The sequence below is a fragment of the Podarcis pityusensis genome, assembly GCF_964106645.2.
Source record: "Podarcis pityusensis genome assembly, chromosome: 1".
Classification (NCBI taxonomy): domain Eukaryota; kingdom Metazoa; phylum Chordata; class Lepidosauria; order Squamata; family Lacertidae; genus Podarcis; species Podarcis pityusensis.
The window spans coordinates 92,210,135-92,229,982 of record NC_138028.1 but is presented as its reverse complement, the minus strand read 5'-3'; the positions used below and the strand labels follow the sequence as shown (position 1 = coordinate 92,229,982).

Genomic DNA, 19,848 nt, shown 5'->3' with positions numbered 1-19,848 from the left:
TGTTCTCATTTTCTATTTTTATTTTGTGGACCGCCCTGTGATCTTCGGATGAATTATTATGGTATACAAATTTAATCAATAAGTTGGCTCTCTTTTCTCTCTCTTTTCCTTCTGGGTGGTTTCGTTGTGTATGTAAAGCTCTGTGTTCACTTACAATAGATAAAATTGAATAAAACATCAAATAAAATCCCACAGTAACCACACCTGACCAACTTATTTAGGCTTCATAAACACTTTGGGAAAACATTACTGTGATTTTTAGAACAAAGTTGTTCCCCATTCCTCAAAACAGTGGCAATTCTTTTGCTCCACAGCCTGCAGCAAATCGATGTATTTTCAGTGAAGACTCCCTGCATCTCCCTTGCAGTCTCCTAAATCAGCTCCTTGTGTTTAAAAGGAAAATAAAAACTTTTTTTCTGGGGTAGGCTGTATGCTACACAAGTCCTAAAAGAGCACATTCCTCTCAAAAATGAAGGCAGTAAATAAGGCCTATTCCCCCTTACAATCTTAAAAAGACCCTACAAGATTACTCTTCAGAATCTAAAATAAGGCAGTCGATATGTGGGCAGAGAGGAAGAGGGTCCTGCTCTGGAAGACCTCCAGTGAATCCAGAAGTTTTATTTTCTGCATCAGGAAGCTCATAATTTATACTGAAGAGGCAGGAGACCTTTCAAAAGTGGTATCAACACTCTTGAAGCTCTCCCCCCTCGGGGCTCTCATTTCTCTTGCTCTCTCATTTTGCCTCCTTGTTTTTTTTTGAAAAGTTGCTTCCACAACAAGGCCCTTTATCATGGCTGAGGGGCTGCTTTTCCATGATCAGCTGGAAGTGGAATTAAAACAACAGTGTGTCTACACACACATACACCACTTTGAATTGAACTGAAGAGCATTTCAGAACTGTTTAACATATTATAATCTGAGTGGCGAACAAAAATTCAATGTAAAAATAATAAAATGGTATTGTAAAAACAGATTTAAAAAAGAGGAATTCAGGAATAACAGGGTCTAGACTCACAGACCTGGAAAAGCCTGGGCAATAAGATAAAAACTTACAAAATGTCTGCAACAATAGATGGATGACTTTTAAATATACAGGCGTATCCCCACTTGCATAAGATCAGGGCACATGCTCCCAATGACACGAAAACAGTGCCAAAAGGGGGCAGGGCAGGGCCAGAATGGGTGTAGAATGGGGCAGAGCGGGGGTGGAACAGGGGAGTCCCACTTGCACGCATCCTGGAATGGCACCCCCATGTAAGTGGGGTTTCTCCTGTTTATAATTTTATCCTATCCTTCATCAAAGAAGTCAAAGGCGTGCAGGGCAATAAACAACAAAAACTAATTTTGATCTATCTCCTGGCACACTGCAAAGCCTCAAGGCAGATTACAAAAGTTAAATACAAGCCATGAATAAAAATAACAATTAGAAAACCATAAAAGCAGAAATAATAATAAATAATAATAATAATATACCCATAAACCTCACAAGAACAAAGACAGTTAAAAGTATCATTGCTGTATAAACTTTTGTTAAATGCTACTTTTATCTCAAGCCAAAATCATTGGTCCTGGTGGGAACACAATTGGGGAGTTCAGATAGGAGAAAAGGCTTGGGAAAAGGTTCACTATAGATCTCTTTCAACTCAAATCAGGGAATTCTCTCTGCACCGTGAAATTAAGGGAAGTGTGAATATCAAAGAGTGGCTGTATTTAGGTTCACATATTATTTTGGAAAATGTAGACTCAGTAGGTTTTGCCTTTAAATGCAAACTGAAATGAATTCCTCTGCCATCCCTTATTATAGATAATGGGGATGGATAATTCTTTGGTCTCTCTTTTCACTTCTTTGCTTGCTGTACGATCCGTTAGCCTTTGTGCTGTTTAGAGGAAATAGAGAATAATATTCAGTCACTGGGAAAGCACAGCAGCTCTTTTGCTTCCTGTTGTAAAACAGCAAAAGTAGTCTTGTCTCTATTTTAACATGAATAGAAGAAAAATAGCCTTGCTAATCCCCATTTATCAAGGAAGACTGAAGGGTAATCAGTGAACAAGCTTTGGGATAGCCTTTCCATACTGTATTTTTTGTCTATATTGCAAGTGGTATAATTACAAAAATTGGTGTGGGCACACACACACACACACACACACATTTGCATTATTGTCACAGTTAGGAAATATTTCAAGCCATCAGAAAAGACACTTGCAGCTCTTTACTGGGGAGATTATTGCAATTCTTAGTTTTAGTTTCAATTTAGGTCCACTTTTCAGAGATTCCCCATCACTGCCTTCAGATCACCTGCTGCTATGGAGCCATGTAGCTGCTATAGAATAAACAACAGCAACAAAATCTAAATAACTTTCAGCAAGTACAATATAGCTATCCATTCTGACCTGGAAGGTCACTTACTGATTCATTTGCTTTTAAAATAAAAATCGATTTTCATTTTCCATGATAAAACAATCCCAAAACAGGGTACAGTACCAATAAAACTCAATGAAATCAAAGTCGCCCAACATATAAACTATGAAAAACTGATGTCGGTACATACACAACCAAACAACTATTTACAAAGCGCAACAACACAGATTCAACCGGAAGCCTGAGTGAGTAAGTAGCTGTTTGCACAGCTCCCTACACTTGTAAGACTTGCCGCCAACTGTAGAGAGAGATTTGTCCACAAACAGGGTGCACGTATCAAGAACGTTTCTTGAGTTACCACATATCAAATTCCTGGGAAATGTGGCATTGCCATCAATAAGGCAACTCTGTTAGATCTTAAAATCCCAACTGGTATCTAAGAGAGAAGGTGTTTAATTCTGGATCCATCCCATTTACTTTAGAGGCACTATTATTGAGCAACCAGGATAAGTCTGTCAAAAGCCACTTGAGGCACAGAGTCAGTATTGCTAGGAATACCAGTTGCTGGGGACCACAAGTAAGAGAGTGTTATTGTGCCCATGTCCTACTTGCGTACTTCCCAGAGGGCATCTGATCCCACAGGATGTTGGACTTGATTGTCCCTTTGTTTGATCCAGCAGCATGGGCATAGTCAAAGGAGGCAGGGAGGGGCAGCTGCCCTCCACCTAATCAATAAAAATACATAACTAGCTGAGGTTCTGCCTCCTCCCAACAAAAATCCTGGCTAGGCCCATGTCCAGCAGCCCTGTTTTGTCCCTGTGTTGTGTGGTCTTGGCTAAAAGATTCCAGTTCAAACGGACCTAAGTGTGTCTTGTCTCCTTTGTCTCTTGCCTGGTTCTCATCAAGCAATGAAATATGCCTTGTTGTGGAATGCATTCCTGAATACAACACTTAAAACAATTACATCTACAATTATTAAAGTAATTCAAATGAATAGCTACTTTGTAATGTAATTATTTGCTACAAATGAACATAAATGATTTCAATATATTAAACATTTGTTCGAGCAGCTGTTGAAATCTGTCTTCATTAAAAGTGCCTGCGGGCTAGGCAAACCCATGGCAGATGCCTATTTATCAACACACCCCACTTTATAATTCTGAGTTTTAATTTCTTTCACCGGTGCCAATTCTTCGTTTTCTTCCCTCAGCCCTATACTAGGTACTAGAGGCGGACATGTTGATTCAGAAGTCTACTGCATTCTTTAAAGAGCTGTACATATGATGTAACTACGCTGGGATGACTGTATTCATTTGAATGGAACCATTGCAGAGTGCATGGCTTATATAGCCTCTAAATGCAAAAACTTACCTGTGGGCCGAAATAAGAACAAGCTGCAGAAAATGTAGATGTATGCTTAGTTTTTAAGAATATTTTAATTGAGAAATATGGTGGTTTATTTGACAATTTGGCAGCTCAAGGGGAATCAGAAATGGGACAGGGATTAGTTGGAACATGGAAGCAGAAACACAAGACTGTTGAAAGGAGCAGCAGGGAGTGGAAAATATTGGCATTATTCCCATGAGTTAATGGTCCATAACCCTTCCGGAGTTTAGATTTTCATACTTTTTGACAGTAACAGACAGATTTTGCCACACCAGGGGTGCAGAACCTGTGTCCCTCCTCTAAATTTGGACTCTAAATGCCATCAGCCCCAGCCAACATGGCCATTGGTTAGACATGATGGGAACTGTAGTCCAGCAACATCTGAAGGAACACAGATTTCCCATCCCTTTGCTACAAGTCCACTTACCTTATTTGGTGGGTGGCATTGTGGCTGGGCCCTGGGCCCCATGGTGGTCCAGCTAGGGGATGGAGACTTGCGCCCTCCTCGCTACCACTTGCCCATGCCAGTGGCACTGGGCAGGGCCCCACTGACCAATCAGCACTGACAGGGGGTGTGACCACAGGGAATTTAAACCACGGCGCAGCGGGGAGACTGTCCTCCTTGCTGGATCCCCCACCCACCGGCCCTCTTTTTCGGCTTTGCTGCAATACAACCTTGCTATGGACAAATGTTTGGGATGGGGCGAAAATTCTTCCACTTGGCAACTGGCTCCAGCCATTTGGTTTTCGCCTACCTCGTAAGAATCACCACAACTTTGAAAGATAGTCTGGCTTTACCAGATGCCTAAGCCAAACTGCTTGCATCTGTAACCAATAAAGTATTTGAACCCATAAACCAAAATCCGCTTCTTCGTGTGTTTTATTTATCCACTGGGGAACTGCGGGTCATGGGGCCTTGGCACGCAAGAACAGATTCAACACTGACAAGCATTAACTGGGGCTGTGGAGGTTCCTAGAACCATTTCCTTTACAGAATATTTTACATTGCATTACAGAGGAGGAACAAGTTCTTTTGGCAGAAACCCTGTTGTGTTAAGTAGCATTTTAATAGGTAAATAGTGGTTATTATGGTACAGGAATGAAAAGAAGGAATCTCTAAAGACTTTGGCTTGGGGGAGAAGAGATACAGGGGCCATTAAATGTCTCTGTATAATCTAAGTAACAACTCATTTAAATATTATGTCTTAGCTGCGTGCTGCTTCTTTTATGTTGTTTAACTTTACACCCTCTATATTCATGCAGATGTAAATTTGGCATCTGGATGGAGCTAAGGAAACATAAAAGTATCAAACCACATCTAATTCCCATCCGTCCAGGTTTATGCTATAAATAAATTATGCCGCAGACCTCTAAGAGAGGGAGGATGAACAGCCTGCATCAATGCATAAAGAAGTAGCTTGTAAGAATTGAGTGCAATGTGTAAATATTAGCTTCTTTTCTAAATGCAAAAATGTCTAAAGGATGTCCAGAAATTCATCAACTTTGAGGGCAGGCCACTTGCACATATATTTATCAGCATTTAGATATTTGTGGAAATGCTGGTTCAGCCAAAAACCTCACAACTTCTTTCAAGTCATCAGACTTAGTATATCTGTTAGCATTTCCACGGAAGGAGGAACTAAAGTCGATAGCAAAGGTTGGAGCAATGATTCCCGGGCAAGAGCACATTCCTTTTTGTAAAAATCCAACTATCTGTGTCCAAATTAATTAGAAGGTGTTGCAATGGGCAGGCTAATAGTTTTGGATTCTTCTCCTTGGAGCCTAGTTAGGTTGTCACCTGTCAGAGAATGGTAGCAATTCAAGTGGACTGAAAGGGCAATTCACCTTTCTTTATGGAATTACATGGAATTTACTGGGAAAGCAAAGTACTAAGTACATTTGATTGTGTGACTCCCCAGGAGTGGCTCACTGCAACAGGTTGGTTTTCCCTGAGCTGCAAAGTGATTTTGAGGATTACCTGATGTTGTAGCAGAGCCAACACTGTCTGTGCTTGAAGGAGTTGTGTGTATGTTTAGCCTGGAAAAAGAGGAGACAGAGGAGATATGATAACCATCTTCAAATATCTAAAGGGCTGTCACATGGAAGATGGCTTCAAATTAGAAGAAAAGATTTAAACTAAACATCAGGAATAACTTTCTGACAGTAAGAGCTATTTCACAGTGGAATGGTCTCCTGGGTCCTGGTTGCTTCAGCTGTGGATCATCTTGGCTCAGACTGGATCTTCTTTATGGCTTCCCACAGGCATCTGAATGGCCACTGTGAGAACAGAATGATGGACTAAATGGGTCATTGGCTTGATCCAGCAGGCCCTTCTTATGTTCTGAACTAGCTAAGTCTCATTCTGATCTAGGGTGGGTGGTCCTGGGATAAAAAGAGGTGTAGAATTTCACCATAAAAAAAATCCTTTAAGAACTAACTTAGTTGGTCTTAAAGGTGCTACTGGAAGGATTTTTTTTATTTTGACTATGGCAGACCAACACGGCTACCTATCTGTAACTAGAATTTCACCAACAGTGAGGCTTTAATTGCTAGTTATTGTTGCATTCCGGAGGTTATTTTGTTACAGCATTTGGGAATGGTACAATGTGCCTTTGCAATATTAATGTTTTAATGGATTGTTTTATAGGATACTTTAATCTGTATTTTAACAATGCAGTTCAATTGGTTTTATGATTTGCAAACCACTTAGAAGAACATTAAGTGGTAGATGAATAAATAATACTGATATGGATAAAAATCTGAAGAAATAAATACATAGATTGTATATTACTACTAGGGCTGTGCACCAGATCCAACCAAATCTCAGAACCTGAACTGAATTGGGCCAATTTGCTTAGATTGGGTTGAGGCAGCCTTGGATCACTTCAGGTTGGATTGGGTCAACCCAGGGCTGTCAAAGAGGGTTAAATCCTGATTAAACATGTGGTCAGAGGAGAAGAATAAGGGTTTTAAACCCTGATTAAACATATGATTGGAAGCAAGAAAGGGAGAGGCACATGCCATGACTGTACAAGGCTCTGAATAAATTTTGGACTCTGCCCAGACCATCCAGGTTGGATTGGAGCCACTACAAATTGCCATATTTACTCCTGAATTGGATTACATAGATCTTATAAGATAAGCTGCTGGCTGTGAGTGCCCTCTCACAATAAAGCATATAGTCCAAGGATGCAGAATCTCAGGCCCAGGGATGGAATGAGACTTCCAGGCCTGTCTACCTTGTCCTTGGGGCTCTCCACATACCACACCCCTACCTCCCCACCACCTGCTTCACATCTTGAGTGTTTTTGCCTTGCTAGACAGTGTCTGTGGACTCTCTGATAATGCCTCTTGCTTGTCTGGATGGGAGAGGAGTGTGAGAGTTGTTAGGAGACCCCTATTCCCCTCATGGAGCAGCCATTTCCAGAGTGGCCAGACAACCAATCCCTCTTCCCAGGGAACTCTGGAAAAGAAGCTCTGTGAGGGGAATAAGGATCTCCTAAAAATGGGATGCAGGTGGTGATAGGGAAGCGGGTGGTGCTGTGGTCTAAACCACAGAGCCTAGGGCTTGCCGATCAGAAGGTCGGTAGTTCGAATCCCTGCGACGGGGTGAGCTCCCATTGCTTGGTCCCTGCTCCTGCCAACCTAGCAGTTCGAAAGCACGTCAAAGTGCAAGTAGATAAATAGGTACCGCTCAGGCGGGAAGGTAAACGGCGTTTCCGTGTGCTGCTCTGTTTCGCCAGAAGCGGCTTAGTCATGCTGGCCACATGACCCGGAAGCTGTACGCCGGCTCCCTCGGCCAATAAAGCGAGATGAGCGCCGCAACCCCAGAGTCGGCCACAAATGGACCTAATGGTCAGGGATACCTTTACTTTTACCTTTTAACAACTCTCAGCACCTTTAGCAAATTACAGTCCCCAGGATTCTTTGGGGAAAGTGGTATGATACTACTTTAAATGTATAGTGCAGATGTGGCCTTACCCATGCTCTTCCCCCACCCAGCCACGTCCCACTTCACTGTGTTTGTTTGCTATGGAAGTCTCCTCCATTGAGCATGCTGTCACAGCTCTGATTTTAAGTGCTGGTAAAAGGTCACTGAAATAAGTCCATCCATAACCAAGCGAGCTAAAGGATATAGCCATTAAAACCAATCATCAAATCACTCCTAGTCCACCCCTGACCCAGCAAGGGGAGCTACTGATTTATAGTCGTTTCTGAAATGCTGTGTTATTTTGTGATAGGTGTGTATATCATGTTTTTGTTAGTTGTTCCTCCGATGTCAGCAATCCACTTGCAAATCTCACTTTCCAAAGGTTTATTACCTCCTCATAAAAATATTCTTTATGCCACAATGAAATTTGGCAGCCGTGCTAGTGAATTGTATAATTTCTTTTTCAGAATAAACAATTATACAGCCAAGCATTCAGATGAAGCCGATTTCTGACACAGACCAATTTCTTTTATCCATTAAATTCAAAGGCAAACTCTTTAGTGTATGGGAGCGTGTGTGCAGTTATCAAACTGTAGCATTCAAAAAAGGATGCCATTGTTCAAGCTGTTTGTTTTTGCTTTATGAGAAAGGATGGTAGTGGTTGTCAAATCATTTTTATAGTATAATAGCAATGTCTAGCCTCAGTTGTGTTTAAGTGTTGACTGAAGGTCGGCAGGTACAATTTTTCAGAATCTACTAAAATGGCATCTTTTGCCTAATTATTAAAACCTAAAGGAGAGGAGGGCAAGCTTTTTCTGTTGAGAGCTACATTCCCTCAAGGATAATTGGGGGGCTGTATACCAGCGATAGGGGATGCGGGTGGTACTGTGGGTTAAACCACAGACCCTAGGGCTTGCTGATCAGAAGGTCAGCGGTTCGAATCCCCGTGACGGGGTGAGCTCCCATTGCTCGGTCCCTGCTCCTGCCAACCTAGCAGTTCGAAAGCACGTCAAAGTGCAAATAGATAAATAGGTACCGCTCCGGCGGGAAGGTAAACGGCGTTTCCGTGCGCTGCTCTGGTTCACCACATGACCCGGAAGCTGTACGCCGGCTTCCTCGGCCAGTAAAGCGAGATGAGCGCCGCAACCCCAGAGTCGTCTGCGACTAGACCTAATGGTCAGCGGTCCCTTTACCTTTACACCAGTGATGGGTGGCAATGGAACCAAAAGCAAGGGGGGCCAGAGGTGGGTGGGAGGGGTCACCTCTATTTCGCTCTTTTTGCCATTCCCCTCTCTTTCCTACCCCTTCTTCTCATCCTTTCCCCTTTTTGTTGTCCCACATGAAGCTCGGCCCTTGTGACCTAAGATATAGGAGCTATATTGCTGAAAGACTGACCATTCCTGTAGAACAGCAGCAGCTCCTTTGTGTTCCTCAGGATTCAGAGAGACTCAAAAGAGTGATAGTGACGCTGGAAGATATAGCAGAGAACTCACATAGTAAGGGGATCCCAACGGAATCTGCATGTAGCTGATTGTAAACCATGTTTGCCACACAACCATTCATTTAATCATGGTGTCAAATCTAGAAATGAGGGGAAGACTTGGAAAGGGAATTTCACCAGTCTGAGCCCCCTCTGAATCAGTCCTATTTCCCTCAGAAGTTTGGCTCATAGGTGCTCAATTCTCTGCTACCACTCCTCCCAGCCACTAGTTCTGCCTGCATCTTTCCAAATTCAAACCTTATTGAGGGAAGAAGCTTTGCAAGTAGCCTAACTTTCAGGCTTAAGGACTATGAGGAATGGAGCTCCAAAGGTTTCCTCAAGCGTGAGCAGCAGTATCCACTGATACTGCTTCCCAGTGCCAACTGGCTATGGCTATGCTTGCTTGTGATGGCATACAGTAATGCCTAGGGTTGCTGAGAGACTTCCTGGACAGCAGTCCCCTTCAATAATGTGGTGTACTTGTTAAGAGTGCCAGACTGGAGACCAGCGTTCAAATCCCCACTGGGTAACATCCAACTAATCACTGTCTCTCAGCCTAATTAACATCACAGGGGAGAACCATTATTTGTGTGCCACCTTGGGCTCCTTGGAGGGAAGGTGTGATCTAAATGTAATTATTAAATTAATAATAATAATAATAATAATAATAATAATAATAATAAACAAGGCAAGCTGGAAAAGGTGAGGCAGCAGTGGAGAGGGCTGACTTGGTGTGGATTGGTGGCAATGAGGTGATGTGGCTCTAGCTTCAGATAAAAATACATAATAAAAAGACCCAAAATATGAAAACAATACCGTAATGAACTCTAAGAACATCAGGAAAGCTCTAAGAATGCCTCCCAGAGAGAAAGAGAATAAATACCACTTTCATTAAACATAATCTATTGTAGCCGTGAGTATGCTTTCTCATGTGACTAATCCTTAATTATCATAAACAGATGTTAAAGCAACATAGATAATCCAAGTTTGCTGTTGAGTCCATTAAGACTCAGTGTGAAAATCCAAAATGTCTAACGTATCTCTAATGTTCGACTTGGATCTTGCCCTTTATACAGAGGCATGTGTGTCTGTTCTATAGATAAGTAAATAAATAAGCACCTCAGCAGTAGGTTTACATTCTGCAAAATGTGAAGTCTGTGGATGTTCCAAAGCATCGGTATGAATTTTACTCTTTACTGTACACCAGTAAATGTTGCTAAAGGTCTTCTGGCTTGTCCTACATACCTTGTGCCCTTGCTGCTTACCATAACAAATGCACTGTTATGATGTCAGCCTGTGCCAAAGTCTGCACTGATTGACTCAATCCACATCTTCAACTCACCAGTTTGGATGTTCCTAAAGTTGAGATTGAATCAAAATCTCAAAGGAATTCAATTCTTAACCTGGCAGAATCTCTCCTTTCATTTTTTTACTATTACCCCACTTCAGGAAACAAGCCACCTTGCATGACAATTATTTTACTAACCTATGTCTCCCAGGAGCCTGCCTTGTCTAGACTTTCCTATTTTCCACAGCTCTGTAAGTGAAGACTAGTCCATTAAAAGCATTCAATTTACAACTGTAACACTCAAATTTGGCATTTTGGTGACATATTGGACAAGTCATCTAGGGATGACAAATTAATTTCACTTTAAAATCCAAGCAGAATGGTCCTGAATTAGTGCTTCTATGCATTACTTTATCCAGCACCATTGACTTGTGAATCTATATGCATGGAGTTATAATATACAATATATAGTAATAGATTTTAATTGCGTTGGGCCGTGGTGAAAATTGGATTGCTGGCAGATCATCACTGCTGACCTTGTGTAGCTGTGCAGGAGAATGCTAATGCAAGGCTTGCTCATTCAGCAGATCAACAACATGGAGGTTGTATCAAATATCATGAAGCCAGATCAAAATCACATTCTGTGTCCAAATGGCCTTTGTGAGGAACAAAGCCATGTAAATGAAAGCAACTTCTTAGTTTCTTCTTTTTCCTGGTCATGCAGGGCTTTTAGCACATTATGCATTATTCCCCTGTTGTTGTGGATGCATTTTCAAAACCAGCTCTCCCCTCACCCCACTACCATAGGAGAAAGTTGCCAACAGGAAGTTAACAAGAGAGCAAGAATATAGTCTCTTTCCCCTACCCTGGGACAAGAGGAATGGCCTGTAAAATATGAACACAACCTCTGGGTTCAACAGGGCATTGAATTCCAGCTGCTGGGGATAAAGCAGTAAGGAAGGGCAAGGACACTGCTTTCGTTCAGACCACAAAACAACTCAGGCTGTAAACCTATGAACACTGACCCCACTGGGCGCAATGGGACTTGCTCCTAAGCATGCATAAGATCAAGGCAGTGAATATAATTGTGGACTAGTGACTACCCAATTTAAGAATAATGTCTTCAAACTCAAAATCCCCTGGAAGCTGGCATTACCTATAGTGGAATTCTTTGCACAACTGAGCACTCACAAGTTGTACATTTTCTGGCCACACTCACATGTTACCACTGGGCACCTCTAAGGAACTATGTGCTCCACCCACCTCTATGTGGCATGGTTTTGCTATGGTTAAAGTGGCAATTTATTTCTTGACGTTGAAACACATAGTGGAAATATAGAATTACTTGAAGTGCTCTGTTTCTCTGGCACAACACAACACATGCACACACGGTCTTTTAGCAGTAAGGAAAGTAAAGGGGAAATGCATTGAAGAGTGTAGGTAAAGGTAAAGGTACCCCTGCCCGTACGGGCCAGTCGTGACCGACTCTAGGGTTGTGCGCTCATCTCACTCAAGAGGCCGGGAGCTGTCGCCGTCCGAAGACACTTCCGGGTCACGTGGCCAGCGTGACGAAGCTGCTCTGGCAAGCCAGCACCAGTGCCGCACACGGAAACACCGTTTACCTTCCCGCTATAAAGCGGTACCTATTTATCTACTTGCACTTAGGGGTGCTTTCGAACTGCTAGGTGGGCAGGAGCTGGGACCGAAGGACGGGAGCTCTGTGAGGAGAATCAGAACTTACAGGGTTAAACAGTTCTGTGTGACGTCTCACATTCTGAGGCGTGGTTTGGTTCACATACGGGAATCTTTCTTTGTGTGTGAGTTACTTTCGTTTTTGGCTGAGAGACGAAAGGATGCCTGCTCTCTCGCCGGGACTGATTTATGATGTTTTTCTACTCATTAAAGGCTGTTAGAGATTAGCAAGAAGCCTGTGTTCAGTCTGATTTATTATCCACACACAAGGTAACATTTTCTGCCGCTGCGGGACTCTGCTAAGAGCTGCAAAGAGAGCTCAAGCTTTTTCTATTGGCACAGGCGTCCATCGGCCCAGGGGAAGTGTGCCAGGCGCCATCTTATCTCAGCAGGTTATGGAAGCTAGCCAAGCTTTGGAAGCTGCTGCCACGTCGTTCCTGTGTGTGGGGGGGAAGCCAGCTGGAGCTCCTGCCTAACGTTTGAGGCAGCGAAGCTTGCTGGGGAGGATCTTATCTTCAGGACCGGGTGCCAAGAGGAGCTGCTGGTTACGTGAGTAGGCTCAGCCCCGGGGGAGAAGGTGGCAGATGGACAGGAGTCATACTCAGTCCCCTTTGAAAAATTGAATGGGAGCAACTGGGAAGAGTGGTCTAGGAAGCTGAAGGCCTGGCTGGTAGCCAAGGGTCTGTGGGAGGCGACCCAAGGGCCCCCACAGCAAGCTCCAGCTGGAGCTGCAGCAGCAGTTGTTGCAGCTGCCCATGCCTCACAGAGGAAAGACCAGAAAGCCCTAGGGGCTATAGTGCTCAGTTTGGAGGGCTCACAGCTACCTTTGGTGGAGGGTCCAGGAGGTCTACCTGGCACTAGAGAGAGTGCACCACAGGACCACAGCTGGGGCAAAGATCCACACCACCAGAAGCTTGTTTGAGCTGAAGCTGCGTCCTGGTGATAGCATCAGACAGCATGTGACTAAGATGCTCTCTGTTTTCAACAGCCTGAGACTGTTGCAAGTCAACTTTACTGAGGAATTGAAAGTTTATATTCTGCTCAGCTCTCTGGACAAAAGTTATGACAATTTGTGTCTAACTTTGGAATCTATGAATCCAGCGGATCTTACACTCCAGTATATGACTGGTTGTTTGTGTGACGAGGAAGAACGCCGTCTCAGAGAGGGCCAAGCTGGTTCAGGGTGCCCTGTCGGTAGCGGGGGGGGGGGGGGCAAGCCAGAAGGCACAGATCAGGCTTTTCCCACTCGTCGTTGTTTTGTCTGTGGGTCTGTTGACCACCTGCGTCAGTCCTGTCCGAGGAAAGCCAGAGAGGCCGGGCAGGATGTCTCCAAGGTCACTTCCCATGGCAGTCAGCCAAGTCCTCGTGGCAGCCAGCCAGGTTTCCATGGCAGCCAGTCTAGGAGAGGAGGCCAGCATGGGAATGCAAAGGGAGGACGTGACAGAGGAAGTGAGAAGGATGGTTCTTCTTATCACCTAGCTGCCTCCATGGCAACGTTGAAGGACAACTCCAGTGAGGGCAGCATGCTGCGTTGGGTCATCGACTCAGGAGCCAGCAATCACCTGATGCCATCTTGTGGCGAAATGTGGAACTGCAGGGCTGTTTCAACTGGGAAAACAGTCACTCTTGCTGATGGCTCACAGAGACAATTAACCACTGTTGGCAATGTGTTTGTTTCTTTTTTACAGGCAGAGCTGGAAGTCTACGTTGTGCCAGGAATGAAGTGTTGTCTTTTATCTGTATCTGCTCTTGTAAAGGAGGGTTATAAGGTTTGCTTTGAAAATGATGTCTGTTCTATTTCCAGGGGTGGGAAACAACTGGTCAATGTTGCATGCCAGAACAACCTCTTTGTTCTGGAGACACCTCTGGAGGGTAAGGGGAACGCTGAGACAGCACAGGCGCAGTGTGCTAACGTTCCCACACATGATTTGTGTGCTCATTTGTGGCACAGGAGAATGTCACATAGCTGTTGGAAATATATCCAGAAGTTGCCAGAATGCACTGAAGGTTGCAAGATGAAAGCATGTGATAAATTCTTGGATTGTAGGGCATGCAAGAGGGCAAAGATAAAAAGGTGCAGTTATCCCAGATCGGAGAGGGTAACCACAAGGCCTTTTGAGCTAGTGCATACAGACCTTTGTGGACCCATGCCAGTGCCAAGTCTGGGCGGAGCCAGGTATGCGCTCACGCTGACAGATGATTTTTCGAGGAACGGCTGGATCTTCTCACTGAAACAGAAAAGCGAGGCGGCGCAACTGATCAAAGACTGGGTTGCGGCGGTGGAACTACAGTTTTCCACCAAGGTGCAGAGCTTTCAGAGCGACCGAGGCGGAGAGTTCACTGGGTCTGCTCTGCAGAGTTTCTTCCGCCAGAAGGGAATAAATCACAGGTTGGCGGTTGTTTTTTCTCCTCAGGAGAATGGTGGAGCGGAGCGCCGGAACAGAACGCTAGCAGAGGCAGCTGATGCTCTACTGTTTGACGCTGGTTTGCCTCAGCGCTTTTGGGCCGAAGCTTGGAAAGCTGCCAGCTTCACGTTGAACAGGTCCTATAGCTCTGTTATAGGGGACATGCCCTATTTTCTGCTGCACGGCAAGAAGCCCAAGGTGCATTTCTTCCGTGTGTTTGGTTGCGAAGCTTGGGTGCTTGTGCCAAAGGCTCAACGCAAGAAAGGTGACCCAAGGTCCCGGAAAATGATCTTTTGTGGGTACGAGCAAGGGACAAAAGGGTGGAGGTTTGCCTATCCAGAAGGCGATCAATCCAGGATTCTAGTCAGCAGAAGTGCTGAGTTCTGTGAGCAGAGTGGGTGGTCAAGGATCCATGCGAATCCTGACGTTCTCTCAAAGAGTCTGTCTGATTCTGCTGAGGAGGGAGAGTTAGAAGCTGAACCTGTTGATGAGAATCAGGTCTCTGACCAGGGTCAAGAACAGGGAGGGGCATCTCCACAGGTTGTTAAAAGAGAGCCCAAAAGTGAGCCTTCGTCTCCCGTTAGTCAAGTGCAGAAGGCCAGAAGACGCAGTAAGTCAGAGGGGGAGTCTTCTGATAACAAGGACACACTTGCTGGCCCCAGTGGGTCAGAGGGAGCACCTGAGACAGTGCTCAGACGTTCCACACGCACTACAAAGGGAGTACCACCTGAGAGGTTTGAGGTCACCAGCGTGTGGGTTGGTTTAGCGCAGTGCGAACCTGAGAGTTTTGAGGAGGTTCAACAGTTGCCTGAAGCAGAAGCCAGGAAGTGGCAAGAGGCAATGGGAAAGGAGTTGAACTCAATGAGGTCCTTAGGTGTGTTCTCCACCACGGAGCTGCCAGAGGGCAAGCAGGCAGTGAGCTGTCGTTGGGTTTACAGGATTAAGCCCACAGCGTCTGGAGAACCACAATACAAGGCGAGGCTTGTAGCCAGAGGGTTCACGCAGAGAAGGGGGCTGCATTACACCGAAGTGTATGCTCCTACATCCCGGAATGAGACTCTGCACATGCTTTTAGCAGTAGCTGCTCAAAGAGGGCACCAAGTGCACCACTTTGATGTGGATGTGGCTTATTTGAACTCGGATCTGAAGGAGGATCTGTACACGCTACCTCCTCCAGGATTTGAGGGCAATGAGCCAGGTGTTGTGTGGAAGCTACACAAGTCAATTTATGGTTTGAAACAGTCAGCCAGAAATTGGAACATGTGCCTGAATGAAGCTCTGGAAAGCTTAGGTTTCCGGAAGAGTTTTGCAGACAGTTGCCTGTACCTGAAGGGGTCAGGAGAGACACAGGAAGCAATTCTGGTGTTCATAGATGATATTCTGTACGTGGCACAGACAGGTAGACAGGTGCAAGGTTTTGCCAAAGAGCTTGGTAAGAAGTTTAAGCTCAAAAATCTTGGTCCCGTTCAGGTTTATCTAGGCATTAGGATAGACAGGTCTGAGAACGGGAGTTTCTTGCTCAGTCAGAAAGGCAAGATTGAGCAGTTGCTTGAGAAGTTCCGGATGGCTGACTGTGCAGGGGTCAGAACGCCCATGGAGACCAACTTCGTGAAGGACAGTCAGCTTGGGGAGCGTTCTGAGTTCCAAAACCCTGAGGTGTTTCAGTCAGCACTAGGGAGTCTGTTGTATCTCTCTCAGTGGAGCAGACCAGACATAGCGTTTGCTGTGAATCTGCTCAGCAGGGAGGCTATAAAGCCCAGTGTGAATGCCTGGCAAGGCATCAAGAGAGTGTTGAGGTATTTGCAGGATACCAAAGAGTCTTGCCTCACGTTGTCAGCTGAAGGTGACACACGGCTTACGTGCTGGAGTGACAGCGATTGGGCATCTCTTGGGGACAGGAAGTCTGTGTCTGGGCTGGTGGTAAAGTTCAGTGAATCCCTGGTTGGGTGGAAGTCCCGGAAGCAAAGTCTTATTGCACTTTCTTCCACTGAGGCTGAGTTCAGTGCGTTGTCGGATTTGTGCAGGGAGTTGGACTTCTACCGGTGCTTGATCCAAGAGATCTGTGGGGATTGTTGCTTGCCCATAACTGTTTGGGGAGACAATCAACCTTGTCTTAGGTTGGCAGAATCTGGACAGTTCAAGTCCAGAACCAAGCATTTGGACATACGTTTCCAGAATGTATGTCAGAGTGTCCAGGCAGGTTGGATACAGCTCAAGTATTGTACGAGCCGGGAGAACCTAGCTGATGGGTTTACTAAACCCTTGACCTTCCAGCAACATGGGGAGTTCTGTGAAGGGTTGTGTTTGGGGTGAGTTGTACTCACAGTTTTCCCTCAGGATGGGGAGGGGGTGTGAGGAGAATCAGAACTTACAGGGTTAAACAGTTCTGTGTGACGTCTCACATTCTGAGGCGTGGTTTGGTTCACATACGGGAATCTTTCTTTGTGTGTGAGTTACTTTCGTTTTTGGCTGAGAGACGAAAGGATGCCTGCTCTCTCGCCGGGACTGATTTATGATGTTTTTCTACTCATTAAAGGCTGTTAGAGATTAGCAAGAAGCCTGTGTTCAGTCTGATTTATTATCCACACACAAGGTAACATTTTCTGCCGCTGCGGGACTCTGCTAAGAGCTGCAAAGAGAGCTCAAGCTTTTTCTATCGGCACAGGCGTCCATCGGCCCAGGGGAAGTGTGCCGGGCGCCATCTTATCTCAGCAAGCTCACCCCGCCGTGGGGATTCGAACCGCTGACCATACGATCAGCAAGTCCTAGGCACTGAGGTTTTACCCACAGCGCCACCCGCACCCCGAAGAGTGTAGAACAAACAAACAAATGATGGGATGTATAAAAACCCCACAAGCAAATCTGGTTGATTGCTCATTGTTGTATAATCTCCTCCTGCAAATAAATCACAATGAATCCTCAAGACCAGACATAGTTTAAACTCCTCAAAAGACTTGTGCAAGCCAACCAATAAAAAGGTCTGGAGGAGCCCCCATAGTCAACTCTCACATTCATACTGCTTTTAACAATGATTCAAGAGATAATTGTGATGGGTCTATCATCTGATAATATGAGCAGCACTGAGGAATTTACTTAGTCTTTTCTATAGAACACCCTTGAGGTGATTCCCCCTCCCCCCCACCACACACAGAGTATGGCAAAATATCACTTTAAAAAACAGGCAACGCAGCCATCACAGGGACAAAAATACCCCTACTACTACATGTGCTGCATCTTCATTTTGTCAGCATCCCTCCACAGAGAGATTTGTAGAAGTCTCCATCCGTGCATTGCCATCCATAACTTCTCCATAGTTCATTGGCCTCAAACATTTTATCGACTTTCACCACTATGTGAATCCCTGGATATTTATTCTGTAAGCCCCCAGGGATCCATTGAAAAAAAAATTTATTTTATGGAGCTTTATGACAAAGGTACTTCTGCAGATAAAATCTTTCCGTTACTGCTCAGTTTTTGTTCTCTGTATGGTATGCTTTGCCAACTCACCACCTAAAACCCATTTTAGATTAAGACAGTGGCCATAAAGATACCCGCAGGATGTAAGCACTCATGATTAAATAGGAGGGTGTCCGCTTATTGCCTATCATTTGCTCAAGGGGAAATGTTAGGACAAATTGGGACGGTAGGAAAGATAATGTACAGATATGGACTTGAAGCTTGAACTCTTTTCTGCACAAGGCACTCTAGTTCCAAAACGCTCCTCCCAGCTCTCCTTTGTAGACTGCACTAAACACCAGTTTTTTCTGATGCTAAAGCTGTTGTAAATTTATCCTGGACTTCCTTGCAGTCACATCACTTATTCATTTCCTCCAAACATATGTTGAAACTGGTGATCACACATTCAAGAGGAACTTAAAAAAAATGCTTAAAATATCATGTTAAAAAAAACAAACCAGAGGCGTACCTCTTGGGAATTATATCAACTGGCATTCCTGCCGCTAGGAAAAAAGTTTTCTTATATGCAGCCGCTGCGGCCAAAACGATTATAGCAAAAAATTGGAAGGGAGAAAAAACTCCCTCAATAAGAGAATGGCAAATAAAATTTTGTGAATATATAGAATCAGCAAGACTTACAGCAGTGGTGAGAGGCCAATCAGACCCAAAACTGATAGAGGAGTGGACTTGCGTGAAGGAATACATCAAAAAACATTGTTCTGGTATTAATATATCAATATGCAATGAATGAAACTTATAGAGTAAAAAATTAAGAAGAAATGGGTATAAGATGAGATAGTCAAAAATGATACTGATAACACAGCGAAAAGAAGAAAAGAAACAAAGGAAGCCACATATAGGTGGTGGGAAGTCAAAATTTATGTTTACTTTATATGTTTGTTTTCTTTTTTTGTAATCTAAGTTGAGAGGTGTATGTATCTATGTATAATAAGTTTGTTTAGTGTTCTGGTTTGTGTTTGTAAGTACAGTGGTACCTCAGGTTAAGTACTTAATTCGTTCCGGAGGTCTGTTCTTAACCTGAAACTGTTCTTAACCTGAAGCACCATTTTAGCTAATGGGGCCTCCTGCTGCCGCCGCGCCGCCGGAGCACAATTTCTGTTCTCATCCTGAAGCAAAGTTCTTAACCTGAAGCACTATTTTCTGGGTTAGTGGAGTATGTAACCTGAAGCGTATGTAACCCGAGGTACTACTGTATTGCATTTATCAATAAAAGTTTAAAAACAAACAAACTGGTGATCACAAGCAAAATGAGAATACCGTACAGAGTGAACATTTGCTAACTGTCCACACACTGTAGCTTCTGGGCTGGAGGGTAAGGGAGAGGGGAACTCAGCAGATAGTTACCACCTTCATGTGCTCTGGTTTATATGTTAATGCCACAGTAAGAGACAGGGAGGCATTTCCTCTCCAGCTCATGGCGGCTGGCAGCTGTGGAAGCTCAGGCTCGGTGACCTGGGTCTTCACGAAGAGACAACACACCATAATCTTTTCAGTGCATAGGGCCTCTAAAGGTCTTATCCAGCCCTGGAAGGAAAACTTCCACCAAGGTGAGGTGGGCAGTAGGAAAGCTGGCATATCCTATTCCCAGCATTCCCTTCTGGCACATTGTACTTCCCTTTCCTTTGTGACGGCTATGACAGTCCAGTCAGAGCGGAGAATTATACCTATTGGTACCACTGGTGATATTAACAGTCAGGAAGCCTGCTTAAGCTTGAAGAAAATTAGTAATATTAAGAACAAATTAATCAAGAGGGCAGACAGGTATGTCACTGGAGCCATTTATCTGCTGGTCTCTTTGCTCCGAAAGCCCATAATTCATGTCCTCCTGAC

General features: G+C 44.4%; 1 long non-coding RNA gene across 1 annotated transcript in view; it reads right to left on the bottom strand.

Annotated features, from left to right (window-relative positions):
- Positions 1-274: 274 nt before the first annotated feature.
- Positions 275-19,848, bottom strand: part of LOC308479591 — a 33,754-nt gene continuing 14,180 nt past the window's right edge. The window contains exons 2-4 of the long non-coding RNA XR_013987745.1: positions 9,072-9,144; positions 5,724-5,782; positions 275-383 (exon numbers count right to left, since the gene is read on the bottom strand). This is a non-coding gene — a long non-coding RNA (uncharacterized lncRNA). The remainder of the gene's footprint in view (positions 384-5,723; positions 5,783-9,071; positions 9,145-19,848) is intronic.